The following is a 22,666-nucleotide window of genomic DNA, read 5'->3' as shown; positions in this document are numbered from 1 at the left end:
GGTTTTTGAGACTACTCTAAGAGTGGCTGACCTTACCATTTAAAAAAATAACACATTTTATCTAAGGATGAATCAGAATTTAGTCAAGTCCCTTTAATATTGTAAGTCTTCTTTGAAAGAGTCCTCAGGAGTCTGTTCCTTGTTTATCATTATATTCTTTTAGAATCAAAAGTGTTTGGCACTGAAGAGAATGGGTGTACACCTTCCAAAATGTAAAGAAAAATCTAGAGTAGATCCTGGTTTAAGAATCAAAGAAGGGCAAGAGATTTTTTATTCTGACCTGCCTGAAACATCAAAGCCTCAAACACTGAGCAAAATGAAGAATTCTTACGTTCAGCCTTTGTAGAGTTGGTTTTACCACTATACCAAAGAAAGAACCCATGCAAACTCAAATTTTTTCTACTTACCTTGGTTCTGCCTTCTTAAGACTTTGTCATGGAAGTACATCATACTAGGGGCATCTTTTATGACTTGCGTCATAAAAGATATTACACAATGATAACTGGGATATCTATTCTTAGCAAATAGAAACCAGAGAAGCTTGAACATACTCTTTGAGTTGAATTCCTTGATCCAATTGTTTCTTTTGGAGTCAGTTTCAGAAACTTTAATTCCCAGCGGAGTATAAAATCTACTCCTGCATCCTTCAAACCTCATCAGAATGCTTCTCACCTGTTAAAGAGAGTCAGCACCTGAAAATCTCATCAATCTATTTGAGTTTTGCTTTCAGCAAAGATCATGCGCTCCTAGTTATTCTTGGTAAGAGATGACTGGCCCATTAGTGAAATTGATCAAAGATGGTAAATTCTTCATTCCTTTGGAAAGATTTTAACAGAGTTTGAAATTACCGAACTTGCGTTACGCGGTTTGGTCTTTTTGAAAGATTTTAACAGAGTTTGAAATTACCGAACCTGTGTTACACAGTTTGGTCGTTTTGAAAGTTTTTAACAGAGATAGAAATTACCGAACCTGTGTTACACGGTTTGGTCTTTTTGAAAGTTTTTAACAGAGATAGAAATTACCGAACCTGTGTTACACGGTTTGGTCCTTTTGAAAGATTTTAATAGAGATGGAAATTATCGAACCTGTGTTACACGGTTTGGTCTTTTTGAAATGTTTTAATAAGGAAAATATTTCCGATCCTGTGTTACACGGATTGGTCTTTTCTTCCTTCTCCCGGGTATTTAGTACCCCGATGATTAGTAGTGTAATGTCAAGTAGTGACTTACCTAATCATCGTTCCGCAATGTGCAGCTTCTTAACGAGTTAGGAGTCATGTGTATCTGCGAAGAGGTTTGTAGGGGACTGTTTAGCAGGACCTACGAATTTGGGTTTATGTGGAACTGTTTAGCAGAACCGCGTGATCCAGAGTGATTCGCTACCTTGAAAGAGAGGAGTCAGAGTTACTCGGATAGTTAAACAGATTTATTTTCAGTAATGATCTGTATAACTATCGCTAGGCTTGAGACTTAGTCTCGCCTCTGGTACTTAGTACCCAGATGATTAGTAGTGTAATGTCAAGTGGTGACTTACCTAATCATCGTCCCGCAATGTGCAGCTTCCTAACGTGTTAGGAGTCATGTGTATCTGCGAAGAGGTTTGTAGGGGACTGTTTAGCAGGACCTACGAATTTGGATTTACGTGGAACTGTTTAGCAGAACCGCATGATCCGGAGTGATTCGCTACCTTGAAAGAGAGGAGTCAGAGTTACTCGGATAGTTACACAGATTTATTTTCAGCAATGATCTGTATAACTATCGCTGGGCTTGAGACTTAGTCTCGCCTCGGGTATTAGAAGTTTGAGTTTAGCTTGAATATTCGATTACCCTAATAATTGGTCGAGTCTTTGACTGATCGGCATGATTTAAAAAAAAAAAAAAAATAACTCTTTGAGTGTTTGGTTTTGAACTTGTTTTGGACGAGTTTCAATACATTGGTCTTTGGCCTATTTTTGTAGGTTTCTAAAAAGAAAAAAGACTCTTTGAGTGTTTGGTTTTGAACTTGTTTTGGACGAGTTTCAATACATTGGTCTTTGGCCTATTTTTGCAGGTTTCTAAAAAGGAAAAACTCTTTGAGTGTTTGGTTTTGAACTTGTTTTGGACGAGTTTCAATACATTGGTCTTTGGCCTATTTTTGCAGGTTTCTAAAAAGGAAAAACTCTTTGAGTGTTTGGTTTTGAACTTGTTTTGGACGAGTTTCAATACATTGGTCTTTGGCCTATTTTTGCAGGTTTCTAAAAAGGAAAAACTCTTTAAGTGTTTGAATTTGTGCTTGTCTTAGACAAATTGCAACGTGGTTTCTAAGAAAAAAAAAATGAAAGCTCTTTGAGTAATTGAAGTGATTGGTTTGTTTGTTTGGTTTGTGCTCTTTGAGCAATTGTTATGTGTACTTTGACTTAGCCTGATATAAAAAAAAAAACTCTTTGAGTGTTTAGTTTTGAACTTGTTTTGGACAAGTTTCAATACATTGGTCTTTGGCCTATTTTGCAGGTTTCTAAAAAATTTAAAAAAAAAAATAAAATGAAAAATGAAAACTCTTTGAGCGACTGAAGTAATTGGTTTGTCTGTTTGGTTTCTGCTCTTTGAGCAGAGGTTATGTCTACTTTGGTTTAGCCTAATAAAAACAATGTATGTGTGTTTGTGTTTTTATAATTGTTCGTTCGTTTTTGTTATCTAGTTTAGATAGTTGAGTCATGAGTATTAGGGAGAGACTATCTCTTCGAGATGTCTTAGTTGCCGAGTTAAGAGTCGGTGAGAGACTATCTCCCTATTGTTAGTAGAGTTTTATCTTTGTGAATATCGTTTTAAAACTAAAAACCCAAAAATTTGCTTTGTTTTGGTTTCGGGTCAGTCAAAATGTGTCGTCTGTTCAGCTTTGCCATTCGCGTGTTACACACGCTCTGCCAAAGAGGGGCATCTGTAGACACCCCATTTTGACCGGACCCAAGTTCGCTATGCTTGGGAGAAACCCCATCCGATCGTTTCCGCCATGTTTCGCATTTTTCCGTGAGAGGTTGAGAGAGATTATTCATAAGAATCCAAGCGAGGGAGAATTTGGACCCGTTTGGTGGGCCCGCATTGAACATTTGTTTAAAATTCGAATCAACCGAGGGCCCACATTGTGGGGCCCACGTTGTGGGGCCCGCATTGTGGGGCCCACATTGTGGGGCCTCAGTAGGGCCTCTTGTGAGGCCTCTTATGAAGAACAATAATGATGGATTCTCCACTAAAGAAACATGATGGGCCCTCCACTAAGAACAATAATGATGGATTCTCCACTAAGAAACATGATGGGCCCTCCACTAAGAAGAATGATGATGGATTCTCCACTAAGAAACATGATGGGCCCTCCACTAAGAAGAATGATGATGGATTCTCCACTAAGAAACATGATGGGCCCTCCACTAAGAAGAATGATGATGGATTCTCCACTAAGAAACATGATGGGCCCTCCACTAAGAAGAATGATGATGGATTCTCCACTAAGAGGGACAACATGATGAGCTCTCCACCAACACATCTCTCTCTCTCTCTTTCTCTCCCTATATATATCTTCCTTCCCATCCATAAAAAAGAGGAGAAAAGGAGGAGATTTACCTTCCATTATCTCTTTCTCTTCCATTATCTCTTCCAATCACTCCCTCAAATCCCTTTCCCTATATTCTTCTTCCATTATCTCTCCCAATCACCTCCCAATCCTTCCCTCTAAGAGAAAGCGAAAGACGGCGGATCGGATCGGCGGCGGCAAGATCTTCACCACAGGTAGGTGCATTTTTCTCAAAATATTTCTGAATTTTTCTGATTTTTTCCGCAAATTGTGTTTTAAAAATAGAAAACTCTTCAAAAAAACATCTTTTGACGAAGAAAAATTAAATTATATACCAAACAGATTCCAAATTTAATGCAATTTCGTGGGAAATTAATATGGTACTGATTCATTTTACCATGAATTTTTAAGGATTTTTGGAGTTTATTTGGTATATTATTTAATTCTTTCTTTGAAAATTATCAGATTTTGTGAGACTTGTTACTGACATCAAATCACCCTTAAAATTCTTAAAATTTTTACAGTAGTCTGATCTTCCATATTTCTTGTTACTGTAAAATTTTCGAGTGATTTGGATCTGTTTTGATATGGGATGTAGTGTTAATTCTTAATCTGGTCTGAAAATTGTAAAATCCGAAATCGGTAGTAAATAGTCTTTATAATTTATGAAATTCTCACCGCATGCTCATTTTATTGATATCTTATTTCTGTAGAAATTTCATAGAATTTATATGTCTATTTCTTGTAGTTTCTGTGTTAATTTGGCAATCTGGTCATTTAATTGTTAAATCAAGATTAAATATGAATTTAATGTAAAAATCTGCAAAACTCATCTATTAAGCTACATACATTCCCATCTTGCTGCTGTAGAAATTTCAACTCATTTCGAATTCGTTTGCAATAATTTCACTTGTAAAATCATTCATATGCTTAAAATTGATACAATCCATTGAAAATTCGAAATTAATTACTACCAAGTGATTTTCAACATTCGAAATTCGAAATTAAAATTGATAAAATCCATTGATAAAATCACATTTACTCAAACTTAATCTAACAAAACCTGAAGGCATCATAGATTGCGCGAACTTATTGCACACACTTACATCACTTGCATCTAAACCCCTGCATCTCACATGCACACACGTCCTATTTTAGGAACCCGGAGTGTTATCTAGCATGGTTGACTGGGATTTCATCACCTGGTGCCTCTGTGCTAGAGAAGCATTCCACCCTTAGCCTAGTACCTTTATGGTACGTAAACGGATCTCTTGTTCACGTACTGATACGCCGGACACTGGTACAGTATATCGAACATGGATTCGCGCTAAGGGAACTCTTGGCCTTACCCCTAGATTAACCCACACATGCATGTAGTATACGAACACATGTGCATCACGTGTGTGAGCCTAGTTTAGGATATCCTACCCATTTGTGTCTAGATTAGGCCGTAGTCCATCTTCCAATGGCTACGATCGGTCCTAGGTACACAAACAAAGTCATGAGTCGAGATCCTTTCTCCACTCCGCTAGATTAGGGTTAGGGTTGATGCCTTCAGGTAACACTGATAAAATGTGTGAAGATTAAAAAACTTTTCCTTTGGGGTTAGGATGTAAATCCCATTCATTTCCAAAGATCTCATAGGATTAGTCATTCATGATCCATCCGTTGAAAGCAATCTTATGCTATCTCATCTCATCTTGATCACAGATTTTCAATCTTCTATTATATGATTCGATCGCGTTTCCATCTCTTTTAGAGAGTCTTTTGACTCATCTGTCTTTAGTTGGTGTTATTAGAGTCTTTGACTCGTATTCCTTTTCTTTTAGGGAGTCTTTGACTCATATATCCTTTAGTTGGTGTTAGTGGAGTCTTTGACTCGTGTTTTCATCTCTTTTAGAGAGTCTTTGACTCATTTATCCTTTAGTTGGTGTTAGTGGAGTCTTTGACTCGTGTTTCTTTTCCTTTAGAGAGTCTTTGACTCATATATCCTTTAGTTGGTGTTAGTGGAGTCTTTGACTCGTGTTTTCATCTCTTTTAGAGAGTCTTTGACTCATTTATCCTTTAGTTGTTGTCAGTAGAGTCTTTGACTCGTGTTTCTTTTCCCTTAGAGAGTCTTTGACTCATATATCCTTTAGTTGGTGTTAGTGGAGTCTTTGACTCGTGTTTTCATCTCTTTTAGAGAATCTTTGACTCATTAATCCTTTAGTTGGTGTGAGTGGAGTCTTTGACTCGTGTTTCTTTTCCTTTAGAGAGTCTTTGACTCATTTATCTTTTAGTTGGTGTCATTGGAGTCTTTGACTCGTGTTTCCGTTTTTAGAGAGTCTTTGACTCATCTGTTTCATTTGCAGTATTATTAGAGAGTCTTTGACTTCGTTATCTTATTTCAGTGTTATCAGTTGCTCTTATTAGAGAGTCTTTGACTCGTTTATCCTTTAGTCGCTTTTATTAGAGAGTCTTTGACTCATTTATTCTTCAGTTACTGTCATTAGAGAGTCTTTGACTCATTTGCTCTTATAATAGTATTATTAGAGCATAGTTTCTCCTGTACACCCTAGGGTTTGTCCCTAGGATGTTGTTTTGTATATTCCCTCCGGTCTTTGGCCAAGAGGGTGAAAACATAAAAAATAATTGATTTGCTGTAAGTGTTTGATAGTTAGAGAGTTCGTTCCGAACTACGTTGGCTTGATCCTCTTCCACGAGGTACGTAGTGCAGCTTGGGATCCACATCCCAAGTCCAGCCAAACTTTTAAAAATAAACATTTTAAACCTTTGAAAATTACAAAAATATTCAAACCATTTTCGAAAAGATCTTCCTTTAGAGTTAGGAGTGTGTCCTAGCTGTTTAGGTTGTGTTCTAGAGTTAGGAGTTTGTCTTGATTTGTATTGATATGGTATGTCCTGTCGTGTGAGTGTCCCTAGAGTTAGGAGGCCTCGAGTCGATCGGTTAGACATTTAGTCGAACCGATGGGTAGACTAGGCATATAGTCATCCCGTGGTTTTCATTAGGTTGCACGGCCTAGTTACACATAGGATTGTAGGAACCACCTGCATTAGCTTAAGGCTAATCAATCTGCATTTAGTTAGGGCATATAGGGTGTCCTAAAATCCACCATTCACTGGAATTTTAATAATCATACAAGAAGCTTTAATAACTGGTTCGGTCTTTTAGATCGAGTCTAGGATAGAGGGCTAGATGTCTTAGGCATCATAATTTAGAATAGGGCATCGAACTACGTGGGCTCCGATTCTTCCCGAGGCCGGGATACGTAGCGCAGCTAGGATGGATGGCCATTCTGGTCCGAGTCCAGTCCTGCATTAGAGTTATGACTTGTCTTGTCCCTTCATACATAGCATAGATTTGTGTCTCATGTTTTGATATGTTTTCTTACTTTCTTGTACTGATACTATACCTTTGGTTGTAGCTTGCATGTGCGTGTCCACCAGAAACTTAGACACCCATTAGGCATGTCACTCATAACCTAGCTTTGCTTAGGTGACACATTTTTCATTTCATTTTACGTGTTTATTTCTCCATTCTCAGGAAATGCATGCTTAGGTAGACGATTCCTGAGGATTGTTCCCATTTCACATGATTTTTACTCAAACTTCTTTGGAATTAATGAAAATGGCTTAAGAGACCAAGTGCTTGCACTCGGGCGAATTGGGGGTGCTCTCAGACCTTCCCCATTCGTAACCAGGCACGAACCCATATATATTTCTGGTTATCCATTGCACAGAGGATTTGATTTTAGGGTTCCATGGCCTATCCATGGATGGCGACTCTGAGTTCTTTTTAGGTACATCTCGGTTTCGAGCCCTGGCTCCTGATCAGGATGTATCTCATTCGTTTTGTATCGCCACTCGTGCTATGCTGTGAGGGTGGCATCCGTTTCGAGAGTTCCTTGGCAGAGCTCTCCTTCACATTGTGGAGATCTTAGAGGATTGCTGTGGGGACCTCGCGTCCCTCGCCGCACTCGTCCTCTCAGGATCGGGGTCCACAGGAGATAATCTCTACTAGTACAAATGATCTTGTTCATGAAAAAGATACTTCTTTACATTGCCATTTGACCGATAAATTAAATAAGTCTGGTAATGTTGCTTATATCATAGATGAACCCAAAGTTAAGGGCACTCGTAGCAAGAAATCAATCGTGGACTTCCACAAAGTTGACATTCACCTACTTCCAACCATTATTCTAGTTGGACATCCAAATATGGGAAAGTCATCACTGTTTAACCGGTGAGGAGCACAGGTCCGATTTTCAATTTTTGCCCACTTACCGGCGTTGATTGATTTGTAATATGGTTATCTCAATCTACTTCTAGTAGCAGCTTTAAGCTTTACTTTTTTTCCCCTTCACATGTAGTGTAATACGGAGGAGAGAAGCTCTTGTGTACAACACTTCTGATGACCATGTAACGCGGGACATACGAGAAGGCCTTGCTAAATTGGGTGATTTACGCTTTAAGGTATTGGACTCTGCGGGCTTGGAAACGGCTGCAACTTCATGAAGTATTCTTAGTAGAACTGCAGAAATGACTGGATATGTATTAGCAAGGTTTCAATTTGCAATTTTCTTGATAGATGTAAGGTTAGTCTTCTTTATGAAAGATTCATTAGCATGTTTGAAACTGCATATTGTCTTTGTTTTTTTTTTGAAATAGTATTGTCATTGTTTTATTGCTATCGATGCATTGCGTCATTGTCAAGTGGAAGTGATTTATATGTATTTCTTGTCACCAGAGATGGACTGCAGCCTCTAGATTTGGATGTCGGGAAGTGGATGCGCAAGCATGCTTCTGGAAAGCATACTATTCTTGTGATGAATAAATCTGAATCACTCGATGACTACAGTGGAATTCTTACGGCAGCAGCTGGGGAAGCCCATAAATTAAGATTTGGGGATCCTATTGCAATATTTGCTCAGACCGGTTTGGGCATGTCAGAGCTTTACAACTCTCTCCACCCTTTGCTTGAGAACTACATGCTTCAAGTTTCAAATAGTAAGATCCTCGTCTCTTAGGTTTGATTCTGGTGGACTGTGACAAGCATATTCTGTCTATCTAGTGCTATTGTAACAATATGTAATGACGTTTGAAAGAGCATCGCAAGCTTTGTTGCTTCTTTTGTCACAAAAAATAGCATTTTACCCTATCTACGAACGTAGGACAGTTTCTTTTCTGTTGGTTATAGGAAACAGTCTCTAGTGGTGGAGTTTCATGGTCCTGTTTGTTTCATTGCCTTCCCTTATAACAAGGATCACAGGTGAAGATCGCCTCTATTCAGATATCAATGAAAGGCAACCGAGACTTCCCAAAAGGCCCCATCGAGTCACAATTCAAGATTGACCAAGATCAGTTGTTCCGTCGGTAAGTTTTTGGGCACATATGGACCTCGATCTGAGAGAGGCGGGGATGAGCCCCCAAAAAGTCTCTAGATCATCCACGTGAAGGAGAGCTCTACCAAGGAACTCTTGAAAGAGTGCCCCTCACAGCATGAGTGGCGATGTAAAGTGGGATACCTCTTGATTCGGGGACTAGCCCAGAACCAAGACGTACCTGAAACAAAAACGAGTCGCCATCCAGGGAAGTCGGCCCTGGAAGCCATATTATGCTCTGTTGCAGTGGATAACCAGATATACAAAAGGTTCATGCCTGGTTACGAATTTGGAAGGTCCGAAGAGCACCCCATTCGCCCAAGTGCAAGCACCTGGTTTCTTATGCCATTTATTTATGAAGAGTTTTGGGCAAAAATCATGTGAAATAGGAACATATATCTCCAAAAAGACATCTATCTAATCATGCATGTCTCGGAGATGAATAATAAACACACACAAAAGATAAATGAAAGAAGTGTCACCTAAACATAACTAGGTTATGAGTGTCATACCTAATTGGTGTCTAAGTTCTTATGGACAAACACATGTATGCTACAACTAAAGGTATAAGGCATGTACATGAAAGTAAGAAAACACAACACAACACACAACACAACTCAACTCCACACACGACTCGACACGACAAACCCTAGACTCTGATGTGATACTTGACTTGGACCAGGATGGCTATCCCGGATGCTCTACGTATCCCGGCCTCGGGAAGAATCAGAGTCGACGTAGTTCGGTGACCTATTCTAAACTACGATGCCTAGCCATATAAGACAGCCATCCTAGACTCGATCAACTAGACCTTACTAGTTTTTAAAGCTTCTTGTGCGATTGCTTAAGTTCAAGTGAACTGTAATTTTTATGACTCCCTATATGCCTTAACTAATGCAAGCTGGTTAGCCTTAAGCTAATACAGGTGGTTCCTATATCCTATATGTGACTAGGCTGTGTGTCCTAAGGAAAACCATGGGTTAACTAAGTGTTTCCTAGTCTAGCCATCGACTCGACTAAGTGTCTAACCGACCACGACTCGAGGCCTCCTAACTCTAGGGACACTCACACGACAAGACACACAAAGCATCAATATATACAGGACAGACTCCTAACTCTAAGACACCTCAAACATCTAGGATAGACTCATAACTCTAGGAGAAGATCTTTTTAAAAAAGGTTTTGAAAAGTTTTTCATTTTTTTAGGGTTTCGAATTTATTAATGATTTTTAAGGATTTTTTGAAGATTTGAAATGTTTATTTTTAAGGTTTGACTGGACTTGGGATATGAATCTCAATCTGCCTACGTACCTCGTGGAAGATGATCAAGCCAACGTAGTTCGGAAACAGACTCTCCTAACTACTCTCTTAATGACTCAAGAATTTAAGAATATTTTTATTTTTTCTAGATGTTTTTGATATTTTTTACTCAAGATGACAGAATCCTATCATCATAAGAGTAGGACAGACTTCTAATATCTCGCAAAGGTTTGACAAAATCCTATACTTTGTCGGGGGGAACAGAATCACGAGTCTGCAAGGGTTGGACAGAATCCTATACCTTGCACGGATTGAATAGAATCACATGACTTTGATAAAAGGTTGGACGGAATCCTAGCTCCCTGTGATGATAGGACAGACTCCTGAAACTGTAGGACTGACTCCTAACCCTAAAGGACAGGCTCCTATGCTAATGGACGGACTCTTTGGCTAAGGACAGACTCCTATGCTAGCGGACTGACTCCTAAACTAGAAACTCTAAGCGAGGGGTGCTAATAAGACTGGGCAAGTCTCCTAGAACAAGAGGAGATAAACAGGGATGCTAGTGAGAGTGGGCAAGTCTTCTAGACACATAGGTGGGCTCCAAGTAACCTTATCATTGCCCCTGCAATGATAAAAGAGGGGTATAGGCAACTAATAGACAAAGTTGGTCTTCTAATGAGAGTGTGCTAATAATGAGACTTGGATAGTCTCCTATGGGTAAACTTTGTAATGAGACAAAGCATGTCTCACAAGATGGATGACTTTTCTACCGAGACACAGCTTGTCTCCCTAAAAGGATGGGTTGTAGATGACTCTTTCATTGCCCTTGCAATGATAGAGGGAATCTTATATCTAAAAGGGTACATGTCTAAAAGACTGGACAAGTCTTTTAAATAAAAAGAGGGGAGTGCTATTTGGACCGAGCAAGTCCCGTAAGAATGTGCTTGGCCTAACACCTTCATTGCCCTTGCAATGATAAGGGCAAGGGTTGATACTTAAAGGACTAAAAAAAGTCTCTAAAGAGAGGGGGAAATGCTATTGATAATAACTAAGTCTCCCTAAAGGATGGGCTTCGGCTAACACCTTCATCGCCCACTAGGCTAAGCACGAATCAAGCATCAAAAGCACACATTTGCATTCTATATGAAAGTTGAAACTTTGTATTTATGATTACACTATCCAAATAGAAAAACTAGCAAAAGTTATACACATCAAAGTTGTCCGTAACACATCAGGAAAAATTTGATTAGTTATACACTTCGGCCGGTTCTCGCCGGAAGGGGCCGAAAAATGACCATCTCCGGGCAAATTTAAGATTCCAATTCCGCAGTTTTACTTTTGAGAAGTTCTGATTTGAATTTGCAGAACAGAGGATCACGAATACATTTTCAAGAAAAGTTTTCAACTACAAAGTTTTATTACATTAATCAAATAAACTATTCTCCGTTGACAATTTTCACTGGATCGTGCCAGAAGTGGCTGAAAAACGGTCATCGTTGGGCTGATTTCATATTTCATTTATGATTTGGTTTTGCAAAACAGATAATCAAAAATACATTTTCAAGAAAAGTGTTAAACAACAAAGTTTTAGCAAATTGATCCAATAAGTGTTTCTCTGCTGACCATTTTGGCTGGATCTTGCCATAAGTGGCCGAAAAATGGTCATTTCCGATCAAGTCCAAATCTGGAAATGTAGTGTTTTTAGCTGATATCTTAAATGTTGCAAAACTTTTTCATTTTTCATCTTCACGAGGCCCAAAAGATGTCAAATTGAAGATCTCGGAAAAATCTACAACTTCCTTGTGTATCACTATTGCTAGATCTAATCGTATTTTAGTAAAAATTTAAAAATAAAATCTGGACAGCATGTTATTCAACACAATTTCATGACATTTCACATCAAAACTTTATTCAAACACAAGATCTATGAGAATTTGACACAAATATATGATAATACATGCTAATTAAGCTTAGATCTAACCATGTTAGTTTCACTTTTGATGATCTTTAAGAAATTTTCATAAAAACACACATAGATTCATCATTTTGCACTGAATTTTGAGCTGAAATCTTAAAACGGCCATAACTTCTTCATTTCTTGGCCAATTTTGGGCATTTATACCCCAAATCGAAGATCTCAATGAGTACTACACCTTTAAGCGAGAAATTACCATGAATTCCAACTGGAAATTGATGAAAAAGGCAAAAAATGAGGCTGGATAGCACTTAGTTTTTTCATTTTTACATCGAAATTCAACTAAAACTCAAAATTTGAGGTGAATTGCTTTAGATCTTCAAATGAGATATGTTTTTAAACATATTTTGGTAGATTTTAACCGTAGATTGCTAGATCTAACAATTTTTAAGCATTTTCCACTTAGATTTTCTATTTTAGGCTAGATTTTCAAAGAAAACTCAAAATCAAACTCAAAATCTACTAACCTTGTACTCTTCTCTTAGATCTCTCCTTGAAAGGTTCTTTTTCTCTCTAGATCTCCTCATTTCTTTCTCTAGATCTCATTATTTCTCTCTCTAGATCTCATTTCTCTCTCTCTCTCTCTGGATCTCTTTCTTTCTCTCTCTAAACCTCATTTTCTCTCTCTCTCTAGATCTCCTTCTTTCTCTCTCTAGAAAGCTCTCTCTTTCTCAAATTAGATTAGGAGCCCTAATTTTTCAAATGAGAGCCCAAATGCTCTACTTATAGATTTTTTCCTTAATTTTTATCCCCCATTAGTTTATAGGACAACCTATTTTCAAAAATTTTGCTTTAGTTTTGGTTGCAAAAGGGTGGCCTTTTGAAAAAAAAGTTTATTGAAAAATTAACTAAAAGAAATTTTTCGCCCCTTAAGTTTTCCTGCACAACCCCCTATTCATGTATATGTTGTATTTTAACTAAATGAGACGTATTTTCAAATAAAGCTCTTCATGGGCGACATTACAGGGATAATGCACCCCCCTTTCTGCTCAAGTGTAAAAACTGGCTGCCTTACAGGATATTTCACTCCCCTTTAGCACTACAATTTTAATTCGGCTCGTCTTGTTAGGCATTTTTGCTCAGATTTTGATAAAATTTTACAGGAACATAGTTGGGACCCTAACCTATCCTAGGGTGAAATTTGGGTCCCTAATTCCCTGATTTGAAAGGTTTCTATTTACACAAAGAATTTTAGGGCATTGTCAAAATGGGGTGTCTACAGCACTCACGGAATTCGTGCAGCTCGGACTTGCAAGCTACAGATGAGGAGGCTGGAGTTGTTACAGTAGAGAGATGCGAGGTCCAAAGAAATCCCGAAGGCAGAAGTTTTGCATAAGGCAGTGGAGGAAAGAATACGGCGTAATCGTGGCGACTGGATTTGCAATAGATTTAGATTCTTGTACTTCAGAAGAAAGGTTGCTTGCAGACAATGTGGTAAGATTTGGGTCAGAGTTGATCAAAATGGTCCCTTTGTTCCTAAAGTTAGGAGACATGACTAGATCCTTTCTAGTGCCTTCTACAGCTGAGATTGAGGCTGCGGGTTCCCTGCCGAGGGCAGAGTAATGGAGGAATGGTGACTTGCTACCCAGTCTAGTGATGTAGATAATTTCTTCATGAGATCTCTTCAACATTTCTGCAATAGCCTATTGGGAGTTTTGAAAAATAGGTTGGCGTTCGGTAGGGGGTTGGAACTTTGCTTTGTATCCAAGTATATTTATTGGAAAATAGCTCCTTAGTGTTTCATTGGCATTGCTATAATTTTCAATACAATATGATCTTACTGCCTTAGGCCAATCAACAATGCCAGACCTCAACCGCATCCCTTCAAGAACGTCATGGAGAGGCTCAGTGCAATCACAAAATTGACCTTGTTTGCTTATTCTTGGCTCATGGGCCACACGCTACTGATCTCACCATCTCCAAAGGGTTGGCAAATATGTTATTTTCATGTGCAAAGGGATTTGGCGACTGTAAAAAATGTATGTCATAGTGGTTGGTTTGTTTTGAATTGTAGAGATTTGGGATGGTGGGAATTGGGGTGGAATGAGATAAAGCTTGAGCAGTTGCTGGGCCATTCCTTATCTTTCTCAAATAGGGTCTGCTTATGTGGTTGATCTTTTTTTTCACTGAAACCACATGAGCATAAGGGGAACTTTGATGAGGGGATCATGTTGGTTATATTGTAGTTCAGCTGTTTCTACAATCTCAATAAAACAGTACGTTGTAATCTTTGGAAATGTTTTTTTACAAATTTATTCTGATTGCTTTTGTTTCTATGCTGTTTCCCACTAATTTCTTATGTACCCATATTTGTTATGTTGGGTTTGATTCAAATTTTGGATCACTCTATATTGATTGATGACTTCCATCGAGTCTATTGGGGCCTTAGAAATATTCTGTGATGAACGGAAAACCCTATTTAGATTTGCCAACTATCTTTGGGAAGGAACCAAATGTTGCACTGACGTTACCTGTAAAAGATGATCCTTAATTGAATTTTATAAAAATATAATACTCTTTTTTTGGGATGATCCTTAATTGAATTTTGTAACAATATAATAATATTTTTTTGGGATTAAATGAGATTTTCTTTAGATAATGTTTGTAGAAACTCCAACAAAGTTTCAACTAGATAAAGCTGTTTTTTAGTAGAATTTCAACATAGTCTAGTTTGGTTATTTAAGAGTAAAGAAAAAAGAGAAAATAATACATGAATCTTACTAAGTCTACTATGTTAGGTACTTAACATGAGCTTGTTAGCTATATCTAAAAAAGAATGGTCTATTGGTGATTAAGAATGCCAATACATTAAAAATATTCTTTTAACTGATATTTCCACACCCTAACTTATCTTTTAGGGAGTTGATAAATTTGCACCTACTGTAGGATAATTCGCACCCCTGAAAACATGACTGTGGTAGAGTTTAATTCCTTTTGACGCCAAATGACATTGACACGGGTGCCAATTATCCAATAGGGGGTGCGAATCGGGCCTCTCGACTAAACATCATTCTCCTCACCCCGGCTAAACGGCTAAACCCCTCTTTTAAAACTCCAGTCGTATCTCCACATTCCTCCCCTCCTTCATCTCCATCATTTCTCTCTCCCACTTTCTCTCCATCATTTCTCTCTCCCTCTTTCTCAAACCTAGGGTTTCTTTAGTCTACGCATTCCAGAGAGCAACTGCCGAGAGATATTGTGGTAATCTCTCTCTCTCTCTCTCTCTCTCTCTCTCTCTCTCATGCTCTTGTAGCTTGGAGATATTCTGAATTCATGTATCTTTGAACAGGTAGATTGAGGGTTTTGCAGGATGTTTATGGGATTTTTTATCCAATTATCTGGGTTTTTCATTTTATTCTTTCAGAGGAAAGAGATCTTACTTTTATTTCTTACCCAGTCTATATTCAAAGCTTCAAGAAATTCTCTCTGTTTTCATTAAATTTCAACCGACTTCTTACTTGTCTCCGTTGCTTTGATGATTGTGACTCGTTATCATCATAATTTGAGGACTCGATCCTTCAAAGAATTAAAAAAAAGGGTTTTGTATTTTGATAAAAAAAAATTAATTGTAGACCTTTTCGCCTTCTTAGGTGTGAAGTTTTTTGCTGCAAGCGGTAGTGGATGCAGTTTTCTGTTCATATGATGCTGCTTCTGTAAGCTCTAGTGTTGTAGCAGCATGGCCCAGTTCCAGGCTCGAGTTGGAGCACTTCTGCCCACAAGCTGTAATAAAAATGGTTTTGGTTTTGGCATCCTCAAAAATAAAAGCGGAAGGCAAAGCATGATGATAGATTCCTTTCCCTTAGAATATCATCTTCATCATCTTGGTAATAAATCTCCACTTTCCAACTTCTATTTCCATTCTTGATGATTTCTACTTTATCTATTTTCCTGTCTTTCTAACTCATAATTATGGGGGATGATCATGTGTACTTGCTTTTCACCAACAGAAGGATTATCAAAACCCCAAGCCCCACTGTTATTTGCAACACGCACCATAATAATGACGCTTAGATTGAGTTTTTGTACTAATAGGCTGCTAAACTATCAACTATTATTCTAGTTGGACGTCCAAATGTGGGAAAGCCAACACCGTTTAACCGGTGAGGAGCACAGGTCTGGTTTCCAGTTTTTGCCTACTGTAAGCCCAATGGTTTCCACCTTGGCATTCCCATCTTATTTTGATGATTCCAATACACAAGTGATTTATGATCACTAATGTGTTTGATTGTCTAAGTTGTAGATCACATTGGTGCTAAGACAACATTGCTTGGATTGAGGCCAAGAAGATCTCATTGGACCACATCATGAAGGCCAAAGACATCGAAGTCCAAGACAAATGAAGACTTGAAGAATCCATTGAAGACCAAAGTCATATTTATATTGTAATAGATCCAATCTTAGTTTTAGATTTAGGAGGCATAATTAAGTAAATAAACACACACCCTAAATATATAAGTGATTGTCTTTGTGGAGTTCCAACACCTTGGAACCCTCATAGCAATCCCAACTTGGTGTTAAGTTGGAAGCCTAAAAATAAGAAATGAAAATCTGCATAAAATAGGCTTCTCGGAACTCCGAGAGAAATTCTCGGAACTCTGAGAAATATTCTCGGAACACCGAGAAATGGTCCAGTAGACTTTTTTCCAACTTCTGTTTGTATTCCCGGAACTCCGAGATTTTTTCTCGGAACTCCGAGAACACTACAACGGTCGGATTTTTAGCCGTTGAGATTTTTCCTGGAATTACAACAATGCCATTGAACGGTCATATTTGGTTTTTCCTATATATATGGACATTCTAAACTTCAAAATCATCAATCCTAACACTCTAAAACTTCATTTGAACATCCAAAGAGTGAATCAAACTTGATTATGCCTCTCATCCTCTAAAGCTTAGGATTTGGATCATAGGCTAAATTTGTACATCTTCTACAATTCTTGTAAACCCTTGTGAGGGATTTTTTGTTCTTTCTTTCTTATCAAGAACGTTGTAACGGGCGAGTGTTCGGAGAAGCGTAGCCCACTCTCCGTGGTGAAGATTGCCACTAAGGTTAAAGGTAATCGGAATTTGTAATCGGCACCGATCTTCGCCGAAGTTAAGAAGATCACATAGTGAAGCCATCAACGGGTTTGGTTGGTGGAGTGGAGTAGGCCTCACGTTTGGAGGACCGAACCACTTTAAATCTCGGGTGCAATCTCTCTTACTCTTGCTCTTTATTTGCATTTGCACTTTAGATTTAACTTGTGTGCTTGAATTTCTTTTTGATCTCTTAATTTCCAAAATTGGGTTTGAGTTTTTCAAAAAGAGTTAAAACTTGTTAGAAACCTAATTCTTCCCTCCTCATAAGTTGCCGTACTCGGGACCACCCTTGGAATTTCACTTGGTATCAGAGCAAAGGCTCTTAAAAGATTTTCTTTTCTACAAATATTTTGAAAATTTTTTAAAAAAAATTTCAACAAGGGAAAGATCATAAGATCTTTGGCAACTTTCTAATTGTGAAATGGCAGATAGAAATGGAACTGGACTTCCGGAGGGCCATTCCACAACTAGACCTCCCTTCTTTAATGGGTCCAACTATGGACATTGGAAGACAAGGATGCGCATCTATCTTCTTTCGATAGATGTGGAACTTTGGCACATTGTTGAAAATGGATACATGTTGCCTTCCAAACCATTTGAAAAATGGAATGTCGTAGAAAAAAGGCATGCAAATTTAAATTACAAAGCCATAAATTCTTTGTTTTGCGCCCTATCTACGGAGGAGTTTAATCGAGTTGCTCTTTTTTATTCCGCCAAGGTTATTTGGGATACACTTGCCGTTACCCATGAGGGAACATCTCAAGTTAAGGATTCCAAAATAAACTTGTTAAAGAGCAAATATGAAATGTTTAGTATGGATCAAAATGAAAGCATTTCCGAAATGTATACCCGTTTTTCTAAAATTTCTAATGAACTAGCAAATCTTGGTAAATCTTATCCTACCGATGAGCTTGTGAGTAAGTTGCCTAGGTCTCTTCCTCCATATTGGGATCCAAAGGTAACCGTCATACAAGAATCAAAGAATCTCACGACGCTAACCATGGAGGAGCTTGTAGGATCTCTCATCACCCATGAGATGCTCCTCACTAGCCGACAAGAGGAAAAGAAGCCGAAAGAGAAAGAAAAAGAGAGTCGATCTCTAGCTCTAAAAGCCTTTAAAGCAAACTCATCATCCTCTAGCGAGGCGGATAGCGATGAAGAAGAAGCTTTAAGAAAATTTAAAAGCTTATGGAGAAAGAAACATAAAAAGGATAAAACGAAGAAGAAAGAAGAAAGTGAAGTAGAAGGAGGAATAAGATGCTATAATTACAAGAAGACCGGACACAAAAGACCAGATTGTCCACTTCTCAAGTCATCTTCCTCAAAATAAAAGGGAAAGAAGGAATGGAAGAAACATAAAGCTCTTGCCGCCGGATGGGATGCTACTAGCACCTCGGGAAAGAGTTCAAGCGAAGGGGAAGAAAAGAAAGATGATCTTTGCTTCATGGCACTCACCCATGAAGATGAGGTAAACTCTAACCCTTCATGTTATTCATCTAATAGTGATAGTGAAAAAATATCATATGATGAATTATGCTCAACTTTGCACTCTCAAATTTCTAAAAATAAAGTTCAAAAGAAATCCATTTCAAAATTAGAAAATGAACTTAATTTTTTGAAAAATGAATCTTCTTCCAAATCTCAAGCTCAATTTGAAAATTTTAAACTTGAGATTGAAACCCTTAAAGGTTGTTTGGATGAGAAAACTTGCCAAATTGTAAAACTCCAAGATGTGGCAAGCTCTTCCAAGTCTTATGAAGATGAATTTAATGATTTTCTAAATCAAATAACCCATCTTCATAATGAAAATGAAAGGTTAAGATTATGTCTCCATGGATTCTTAAATGGTGACAAAATTATTGACATAATCTTGAAGAAGACTAGTCAAAGACCTAAACATACATATGATAGGACTAGCGTATCTAACCCTCTTGTTAGATGCCATTATTGTGGAATTAATGGTCATTACCAATTCCAATGTGCATCTAAGATTAGGAATTATGATGGAACCAAGAAATCTTGGGTTCCCAAAGCCCCCATATGATTTTCATCATTTATGCTTAGATTAGGGGCTTTTGCTTTAAAATTGAATATCTTTTTCAAAGTTAATTAAATATCCCCTCTTATATTGAATAAAAATTCTAAATAGGGGGAGTTCTAGGTTTGTCTTTTTCCTTGAAAAATGGGGAGCGTTAAATTGAATATTTCATCCCTTTGGTTCTCTTTTACCCCAATCTTTTTTATTGATGCCAAAGGGGGAGAGAATTCTAGTGTAAGGAAAATATGAATGCTTTTATTGGAAAATCTCTTATGCTTGTCATCATCAAAAAGGGGGAGATTGTAAGCCCAATGGTTTCCACCTTGGCATTCCCATTTTATTTTGATGATTCCAATACACAAGTGATTTATGATCACTAATGTGTTTGATTGTCTAAGTTGTAGATCACATTGGTGCTAAGACAACATTGCTTGGATTGAGGCCAAGAAGATCTCATTGGACCACATCATGAAGGCCAAAGACATCGAAGTCCAAGACAAATGAAGACTTGAAGAATCCATTGAAGACCAAAGTCATATTTAGATTGTAATAGATCCAATCTTAGTTTTAGATTTAAGAGGCATAATTAAGTAAATAAACATACACCCTAAATATATAAGTGATTGTCTTTGTGGAGTTCCAACACCTTGGAACCCTCATAGCAATCCCAACTTAGTGTTAAGTTGGAAGCCTAAAAATAAGAAATGAAAATCTGCATAAAATAGGCTTCTCAGAACTCCGAGAAATGGTCCAGTAGACTTTTTTCCAACTTCTGTTTGTATTCCCGGAACTCCGAGATTTTTTCTCGGAACTCCGGGAAATATTCTCGGAACTCCGAGAACACTACAACGGTCGGATTTTTAGTCGTTGCGATTTTCCTGGAATTACAACAATGCCATTGAACGGTCATATTTGGTTTCTCCTATATATATGGACATTCTAAACTTCAAAATCATCAATCCTAACACTCTAAAACTTCATTTGAACATTCAAAGAGTGAATCAAACTTGATTATGCCTCTCATCCTCTAAAGCTTAGGATTTGGATCATAGGCTAAATTTGTACATCTTCTACAATTCTTGTAAACCCTTGTGAGGGATTTTTTGTTCTTTCTTTCTTATCAAGAACGTTGTAACGGGCGAGTGTTCGGAGAAGCGTAGCCCACTCTCCGTGGTGAAGATTGCCACCAAGGTTAAAGGTGATCGGAATTTGTAATTGGCACCGATCTTCGCCGAAGTTAAGAAGATCACATAGTGAAGCCATCAACGGGTTTGGTTAGTGGAGTGGAGTAGGCCGCACGTTTGGAGGACCGAACCACTTTAAATCTCGGGTGCAATCTCTCTTACTCTTGCTCTTTATTTGCATTTGCACTTTAGATTTAACTTGTGTGCTTGAATTTCTTTTTGATCTCTTAATTTCCAAAATTGGGTTTGAGTTTTTCAAAAGAGTTAAAACTTGTTAAAAACCTAATTCTTCCCTCCTCATAAGTTGCCGTACTCAGGACCACCCTTGGAATTTCACCTACTTATTTGCGTTGATTGATTTGGAGTATGGTTATTTCAATCTACTTCTAGCAGCAGCTTTAAGCTTTATTTTTATTTCCCTTGCGCATGTAGATTAATACGGAGGAGAGAAGCTCTCGTGTACAACACTCCTGATGACCATGTAACTCGGGACATATGAGAAGGCCATGCTAAATTTGGTGATTTGTGCTTTAAGGTATTGGACTATGCTGGCTTGGAAATGGCTGCAACTTCATGAAGTATTCTTAGTAGAACTGCAGAAATGACTGGAAATGTTTAGCAAGGTTTCAATTTGCAATTTTCTTGATAGATATAAGGTTAGTCTTCTTTATGAAAGATTCATTAGCATGTTTGAAACTGCATATTGTCTTTGTTTTTTTTTTTTGAAATAGTATTGTCATTGTTTTATTGCTATCTATGCATTGCGTCATTGTCATGTGGAAGTGATTTATATGTATTTCTTGTCACCAGAGATGGACTGCAGCCACTAGATTTGGATGTCGGGAAGTAGATGCGCAAGCATGCTTCTGGAATCCATACTATTCTTGTGATGAATAAATCTGAATCACTCGATGACTACAGTGGAATTCTTACGGCAGCAGCTGGGGAAGCCCATAAATTAAGATTTGGAGATCCTATTGCGATATTTGCAGAGACCGGTTTGGGCATGTCAGAGCTTTACGACTCTCTCCACCCTTTGCTTGAGAATGACATGCTTCAAGTTTCAAATAGTAAGATCCTCGTCTCTTAGGTTTGATTCTGCTGGACTGACAAGCATATTCTGTCTATCTAGTGCTATTGTAACAATATGTAATGACACTTGAAAGAGCATCGCAAGCTTTGTTGCTTCTTTTGTCACAAAAAACAGCATTTTACCCTATCTACGAACGTAGGACAGTTTCTTTTCTGTTGGATATAGGAAACAGTCTCTAGTGGTTGAGTTTCATGGTTGTTTGTTTCATTGCCTTCCCTTATAACATAGGATCATAGTTGAAGATCGCCTCCATTCAGATACCAATGAAAGGCAATTGAGACCTCCCAAACGGCCCCATCGAGTCACAATTCAAGACTGGCCAAGATCAGTTGTTCCCGTCGGTAAGTTTTTGGGCACTCACGGAATTCGTGCAGCTCGAACTTGCAAGCTACAAATGAGGAGGCTGGGGTTGCTACAGTAAAGAGATGTGAGGTCCAAAGAAATCGCGAAGGTAGAAGTTTTGCAAAAGGCAGGGGAGGAAAGAATACGACGTAATCGTGGCGACTGGGATTGCAATAGATTTAGATTCTTGAACTTCAGAAGAAAGGTTGCTTGCAGACAATGTGGTAAGATTTGGGTGAGAGTTGATCAAAATGGTCCCTTTGTTCCTAAAGTTAGGCGACATGACTAGATACTTTCTGGTGCCTTTCACGGCTGAGATTTCGGGTGCGGGTTCCCTGTTGTGGACCCCGATCCCGTGGAAACTGGAGTGGACACGAGATCCACGTCAATCATCTAAGATCTCCACACGTGAAGGAGAGCTCCACCAAGGAACTTTCGAAAGAGTGCCTCTCACAGCATGAGTGGCGAAGTATATGAGATACCTCTTGATTCGAGGACTAGCCCGGAACCGAGACGTACCTAAAATAACTCTGAGTCGCCATCCAAGGAAGTAGGCCCTGGATCCCATACTATACTCTGTCGCAACGGATAACCAGAGTTACAAAAGCCCGTGCCTGATGACTAATAGGGAAGGTGTTAGGCGGCCCCAAATCACCCGAGTGTAAACACTCGGTCTCTTATGCCATTTATTTATTAACTTTGAAGAATTTTGGACGAAAATCTAGTGAAATGGAAACGAATATCCCCGAGAAGACGTCTACCTAA

The sequence above is a fragment of the Tasmannia lanceolata genome, unplaced genomic scaffold (assembly GCF_043159265.1).
Source record: "Tasmannia lanceolata isolate RefF3 unplaced genomic scaffold, GAP_Taslan_0.1 ptg000006l, whole genome shotgun sequence".
NCBI lineage: Eukaryota > Viridiplantae > Streptophyta > Magnoliopsida > Canellales > Winteraceae > Tasmannia > Tasmannia lanceolata.
This window is presented reverse-complemented; position numbering follows the sequence as displayed.